The sequence below is a fragment of the Loxodonta africana genome, chromosome 25 (genome assembly GCF_030014295.1).
Source record: "Loxodonta africana isolate mLoxAfr1 chromosome 25, mLoxAfr1.hap2, whole genome shotgun sequence".
Lineage (NCBI taxonomy): Eukaryota > Metazoa > Chordata > Mammalia > Proboscidea > Elephantidae > Loxodonta > Loxodonta africana.
In genome coordinates, this window is record NC_087366.1 from 1,084,914 (window position 1) to 1,093,424 (window position 8,511).

Sequence of the window (8,511 nt, forward strand, 5' to 3'; positions counted from 1 at the left end):
CTTCTATATTCTACATTCTTCTATATTCTGTATTCTATATCTTCTACAGTGTATATTTTGTTTTACATTCTATATTCTTATTCCATTATCTTCTATTATCTATATTCTTCTATATTCTATGTTCTTTATGCTTTATTTATATTCTATATTTTGTATTCTACATTTTATATTCTTCTATATTCTATATTTTCTATATTCTATATTCCATCCTGTGTTCTGTATTCAATGTTCTTTTTCTATATTCTATAATTTTCTGTATTCTATATTCTACATTCTATATTCTTCTATAGTCTGTATCATATATTGTTCTATATTGTATATTCTGTATTTTGCATTCTACATTCTATATTCCATAATCTTCTATATTCTAGAATGTATATTCTCTATATTATGTATTTTTATTCTATATTTTATATTCTGTATTCTACATTCTATTTTCTAAATTCTGTATTTTCTATATTCCATTGATTGTATTCTATATTCATTTTTCTCTATAGTCTATATTTTTAATAATTTTCTGTATTCTATATTCTATATTGCATATTATGTATACTCTATTCTACATTCTATATTCTCTTATATTCTATCTTCTATATTTAATTCTACAAAAAAAATATTTTTTATTTTTTTATATTCCAGAATCTTCAATATTCTATAATCTATATTCTTCTATATTCTATGTTCTTTATTCTATATTTTATATTCTATATTTTGTATTCTACTTTGTACATACTCTATTCTATATTTATCTCCATTTTATATTTTTCTATATTCTCTATTCCATACCCTGTATTCTATATCACATATTCTATATTCTGTGTTCTATATTCTATGTTCTATATTCAATATTTTTTATATACTATATTCTTCTGTATTCTATATTCTATATTCCATATGCTATATTCTACATTCTGCATTCTATATTCTATAGTCTTCTATGTTCTGTATTCTACACTCTTCTACATTCTTATTCTACATTCTATATTCTTCTCTTATAATCTATATTCTTCTGCTATATTCTATATTGTGCATTCTAAATCGTATATTAAATATTCTACAGTCTACATTCTATATTCTAAATTTTGTAATATTCTTTATTCTTCTCTATACTCTATTCCACATTCTATGTTCTCTATACTACATTCTATATTCCATTTTCTTCTATATTCTACATGTTCTATTCTAAATTTTTCTGAATTCTATATTCTTCTATATTCTATATTTTTTGGTGTTTATTCTACCTTCTAATCTCTATATTCTATATTCTTCTGTAATCTAATATTCTCTTGTATTCTCTATTCCATATTCTCTATTCTACATTCTATATTCTTCTATAGTCTGTGATCTATATTCTTCTACTTTCTTTATTCTATATTCTTCAATAGTGTATATCCGATACCTTATATTCCATATTTGTCCATATTCTATTTTCTTCTATGTTCTATCTTCTATTTTCTGTAGTCTGTCATCTATATTCTGTATTCTTCTATATTCTGCATTCTATATCCTATATCTTCTATATTCTAAATTTTTGCTCTATATTTTCCTATATTCCATATTCTGTTTTTCAGTTTTCTATATTCTTCTATAACTATACTCTACATTCTTCTATTGTCCATATTCCATATTCTTCTATACTCTATATTCTTTTCTATTCTGCATTGTATTTTCTATGTCCTATGTTCTTCTATATACTATATTCCTCTATATTCTATGTTCTACGTTCTAAATTCTTCTACATTCTATATTCTGTATTTTATATTCTGTATTCTCCTATGTTCTATATTCTTTTATATTCTCTTTCTATATTTTTACATATTCTAGGTTCTATATTCCATACTCTGTATTCTCTATTGTATATTCAAAGTTCTATGTTCTATATTCTTTATTTTTATATATACTATATTTTTCTGTGTGGTATATTCTATGTTCCATATTCTACATTCTATATTCTTTTAAATTCTGTATTCTTTTATATTTTACATTCTACATTCCATAATTCTCTGTATTCTACAATCTGTATTCTATATTCTATAGTCTTTATTCTATATTTTATATTCTGTAGTCTGCATTCTATATTCTGTATTCTATGTTCTTCAGTAATCTATATTCTCTCTTGTATAGTCTTCTACTGTGTACATTCTTCTATAATGTATATTCTGTATTCTATATCCTAATTCTTCTATATTCTCTATTCCATATTCTGTATTCTTCAATATTCTGTATTCTACATTCTACTATATTCTTTTTCTTGTATTTTCCATACCCTTGTATATTCTATATTCTTCTATATTCTGTATTCTATGTTCTCCTATATTCTATATTTTACATTGTACATTCTATATTCCATTATTTTCTATATTGTATGATTTATAATCTTCTATATTCTATACTTTCCTGTATTCTTCATTGTATACTTTGCATTGTATAATCTGTATTCTACATTGTACATTTTATATTCTTCTGCATTCTATATTCTAAATTTATATTCTATTTTCTTTTATATCCTGTATTCTTTATGCTATATTCTTCTATAATGTATATTCTATATTCTTCTTTATTCCAAATCCTCTATACACTATATTGTTCTGTTTACAAAGTTCTTTTATATTCTGTATTCTATCTTCAGTGTTCTATGTTCCATATTCTATATTTTAAATTCTCTATATTCTGCAATCTATGTTCTTCTATATTCTATATTTTTGTATATTCTATATTCCATACTCTGTATTCTATATTTGATGTTCTATATTCTGTTTTGCCACATACACTATTCTTCTATATTCTATATTTCATATTCCATATTCTACATTCCACATTGTATATTTTAAATTCTTCCATATTCTATGCTCTGTGTTCTATATTCTACATTCTAAATTCTATATTCTTCCATATACTTCTAGTCTATATTTTTCTGTATTCTCTATTCCATATTCTATATTCTTCCTTCTATATTCTATATTCTACTATGTTCTGTATTCTATATTCTTCTATATTGTATATTCTGTATTTTAAATTCTATATTCTATATTCCATTATCTTCTATATTCTATAATCTGTATTCTTCTATAGTCTGTGTTCTTTACCCTTTGTTTTATATTCTGTATTCTACATTCTATATTTTTCTATACTCTATATTTTCTATATTACATATTCCATACTCTGTGTTCTATATTCAATGTTCTTTTTCTATATTTTTCTATACAATTTTCTGTATTCTATGTTCTTCATTCTTTACTCTATATTCTTCTATAGTCTGTATCATATATTTTTCTATATTGTAAATTCTGTATTTTACATTCTACATTCTATATTCCATAATCTTCTATATTGTATAATGTATATTCTCTATATTATGTATTTTTTTCTATATTTTATATTTTGTATTCTACATTCCGTATTCTAAATTCTATATTTTTCTATATTCCATTGTCTATATTCTATATTCAATGTTGTTTTCTATATTCTATATTTTTTATAATTTTCTGTATTCTATATTCCATATTGCATATTCTGTAAACTATATTCTACATTCTATATTTTCTTATATTCCATCTTCTATATTCTATATTTAATTCTATATTCGAGAATATTCTATATTCTATATTCTTCTGTTTTCTATGTTCTTTAATTCTACTTTGTATGTACTCTATTCTACATTCTATATTTGTCTATTCTATATTCTATATTCCATACTCTGTATTCTATATTCCATATTCGATGTTCTATATTCTATATTTTTTATATCCTATATTCTTCTGAATTCTACATTCTATATTCCATATGCTATATTCTACATTCTGCATTTTATATTCTTCTGTATTCTATACTCTTCTACATTCTTATTCTACATTCTATATTCTTCTGTTGTAATCTATATTCTACCTGCTATATTCCATATTGTACATTCTAAATTCTATATTCAATATTCTAGTCTACACTCTATATTCTAAATTTTTCAACATGCTTTATTCTTCTCTATTCCCTATCCCATATTCTATGTTCTCCATTCTACATTCCATTTTCTTCTATATTCTATATTCTACATTTTATATTCTAATTTTTTTCTGAATTCTATATTTTTATGTATATTCTACCTTCTAATCTCTATATTTTATATTCTTCTGTAATCTATTCTCTTGTATTCTCTATTCTACATTCTATATTCTTCTATATTTTGTCATCTATATTTTTCTACTTTATTCTCTATTCTTCAATACTGTATATCCTATACCCTATATTCAGTTTGTCAATATTCTATTTTCTTCTACATTCTATCTTCTATATTCTGTAGTCTGTCATCTATATTCTTTATTCTTCTATATTCTGCATTCTGTATATCTTCTAAATTTATGCTCTATGTTTTCCTATATTCTGTATTCTATATTTTTCAATATTCTACATTCTTCTATAATTATATTCTACATTCTCCTATTTTCCATATTCCTTATTCTTCTATACTCTATATTTTTCTATATTTTTTCTTTTATGTTCTGTATTGTATCTTCTGTGTTCTTCTATATACTATATTCCTCTATATTCTATAATCCATATTCTATATTCTATGTTCTAAATTCTTCTATATTCTATATTTTATACTCTACATTCTAAATTCTTTTATATTCTATTTCTATAATATTCTTCCATAATTTAGGTTCTATATTCCATTCTCTGTATTTTATATTGTATATTTAAAGTTCTACGTTCTATATTGTTTATCTTTCTATATATTGTTTTTCTGTATGGTATATCCTATGTTCCATATTCTATATTCTACATTCTGTATTCTTCTATAGTATGCATTCTATATTCTTCTATATTTTACATTCTACATTTCATAATTTTCTATATTCTATAATTCATAACCAATACTCTTCATTTTATATTCTGTATTCTACATTCTATTTTCTATATTCCAAATTCTGTATTCTATGTTCTTCTATAATCTATATTCTGTATCGTATAGTCCTGTAGGGTAGCCCGCATGCACCAACAGGCCCGAATAGCGGAGCCCCGCAGGTATGGCGAAGGCCCGCAGGTAATGCGGGGAAGAATAGGCCGGAAAGGAGAGTTCTGCAGGCAAGTATACGCCCAAATGGAGAGTCCCGCAGGCAAGAATAGGCCCTAATGGAGAGTCCCGCAGGCAAGAATATCCCCTAATAGAGAAGCCCCACAGGCAAGAACAGGCCCAAATAGCGGAGCCCCGCACGCAGGAAAAGGCCTGAATAACGGAGCTCCACAGGCACTAAGAGGCCTGAATAGAGGAGCCCTGCAGACAAGGGGAAGCCTGAAAGGAGAGTCCCGCAGACAAGAATAGTCCCGAACTGGGACTCACGCAAGCAAGAATAGGCCCGAATTGGAGCCCGGCAGGCAAGAAAAGGCCTTTACACAGTCCCGCGGGCAAGAATAGGCCTGAAGAGAGGAGCCCCGCAGGCAAGAATAGGCCCGGACAGAGTTCCACAGGCAAGAATAGGCCCGAATAGGGAAGCCTGGAGTCGAGAACAGGCCTGAACGGAGAGTCCCGCAGGCGAGAACAGGCCCGAAAGGAGAGTCCCGCAGCAGAGAAAAGGCCCGAACAGAGATTCCCACAGGCCAGAATAGAGGAGCCCTGTAGGCAAGAATAGGCCTGAACAGGGCAAAAATAGACCTGAACGGAGAGTCCCGCAGGAAAGAATAGGCCCAAACGGAGAGTGCCGCAGGCAAGAACAGGCCAGAACGGAGATTCCTGTAGCCAAGAATAGGCCCCAACAGAATCCGGAAGGCAAGAACATGCCCTAATAGAGGAGTCCCGCACGTACGAACACCCGAATAGCGGAACCGCCACACAGGATCACGCACAAATACCGGAGCCCCGCAGGCACGTACACGCCCGAATAACGGAGGCCCGCAGGCTCAAACAGGCCCGAATAACGGAGCTCCGTAGGCACGAACAGGCCCAAATAGAAGAGCCCCACAGGCAAGAGGAGGAATGAAAGGATGCTCCCGCAGGCAAGATTAGGCCCGAAGAGAGAGTTCTGCAGGTAAGAATAGGCCCGAACTGGAGATTCCCACAGGCCAGGTTAGAGGAGCCCTGTAGGTAAGAATAGGCCCGAACTGGAGATTCCCACAGGCCAGGTTAGAGGAGCCCTGTAGGCAAGAATAGGCCTGAACAGGGTCCCGCAGGCAAAAATAGACCTGAACGGAGAGTGCTGCAGGAAAGAATAGCCCAGAACGGAGATTTCTGTAGCCAAGAATAGGCCCGAACAGAGTCAGGAAGGCAAGAATAGGCCCGAATAGAGGAGTCCCGCAGGCAAGAATAGGCCCTAAGGCAGAGTCCCGCAGGGGAGAACAGGCCCGAACGGAGAATCCCACAGGCAAGAAGAGGCCAGAATAGAGGAGCCCTGTAGGCAAGAATAGGCCTGAACAGGGTCCCGCAGGCAAGAATATAGAATGTTGAATACAGTATAAAGAATATGGAATATAGAATACACAAAAATATAGTATATGTAAATATATAGAAAATAGAAGATTGAATATAAAAAATACAGAATATAGAAAAATGTCAAATGTTTAATATAGAATGTAGAATATAGAAGATTTTAAAATGTAGACTATACAATATGGAATATAGAATACAGAAGAATATAGTATGGAGAAATATAGAACATTGAATAGAGAATAGAGAGTATGGTATATAGGATATAGGAAAATATAGAATATAGAAGAACATAGAATTTAGAATGTGGAATATAGAATATAGAAGAATTTAGAATATAGAATATGGAATATAGAAGGAAATAGTACATAGAAGAAAACTGAACATAGAACACAGAACACAGAAGATAGAATACAGAATGTAAAAGAATATAGAAAATAGTAGAATATAGAATATACAAGAATATGGAATACAGAAGAATATAAACAAGAATATAGATGATAGAATATACATTACGGAAGAATATAGAATACAGAATATAGAAGAATATTGAATATAAATTTAGAATATAGAAGAATATAGAATAGAGAAGGCTATAGAAAATACAAGAAAAAGAATATAGTAGAATGTAGAATACACAATATGGAAGAATAGAGAATATAGAATTAGAATATAGAATACAGAAGAATATAGAATATACATTATAGAAGAATATACACAGTAGAAGACTATACAATACAGAATATAGATTATACAAGAACATGTAATACAGAATTTAGAATATAGAAAGTAGAATACAGAAAACAGAATATAAAATATAGAATAAAGACTATAGAATACAGATTATAAAATATAGAAAATTATGGAATGTAGAATGTAAAATATAGAATACACTATATTCTTCTATTTTCAAAGTTCTTTTGTATTCTGTATTCTATCTTCAGTGTTCTGTGTTCCATATTCTATATTTTAAATTCTCTATATTCTATAATCTATGTTCTTCTATATACTATATTTTTGTATATTCTATATCCCATACTCTGTATTCTATATTCTATATTTTTCTACATACAATATTCTTCTATATTCTGTATTCTACATTGTATATTTTAAATTCTTCAATATTCTATGTTCTGTATTCTACATTCTAAATTCTTTTCCTTCCATATTCTATATTTTTCTATATACTATAATTTTCTGTATTCTACATTCCATATTCTACATTCTTCCTTCTATATTCTATATTATTCTATATTCTGAATTCTATATTCTTCTATATTGTAGATTCTGTATTTTACATTCTATATTCCATTATTTCTATATTCTCTATATTCTTCTATATTCTGTGTTCTTTATGCTTTATTTCATATTCTATATTTTGTATTCTACATTGTATATTCTTCTATATTCTATGTTCCATACTCTGTGTTCTGTATTCAATGTTCTTTTTCTATATTCTATATTTTTCTGTATAATTTTCTGTATTCTATATTCTACATTCTATATTCTTCTATAGTCTGTACCATATGTTGTTCTATATTGTATGTTCTGTATTTTACATTCTATATTCCATAATCTTCTATATTCTAATGTATATTCTCTATATTATGTATTTTTTATTCTATATTTTATATTCTGTATTCTACATTCTAAATTCTATATTTTTCTATATTCCATTGTCTGTACTCTATATTCAATGTTTTTTCCTATAGTCTATATTTTTTTATAATTTTCAGTATTCTATATTCCATATTGTATATTCTGTAAACTATATTCTACATTCTATATTCTCTTATATTCCATCTTCTATTAAAAAAATTTTTTATTCTATATTCCAGAATCTTCTATATTCTGTAATGTATATTCTTCTATATTCTATGTTCTTTATTCTATATTTTATATTCTGTATTGTACTTTGTACATACTCTATTCTATATTCTATATTTATCTCTATTCTATACTTTTCTATATTCTCTATTAATACCCTGTATTGTATATTCCATATTCTATATTCCAAATTCTTCTATATTCCATATTCCACATTCTAAATTCTATGTTCTTCTATATTCTATATTTTCCTATATCCTATATTCCAT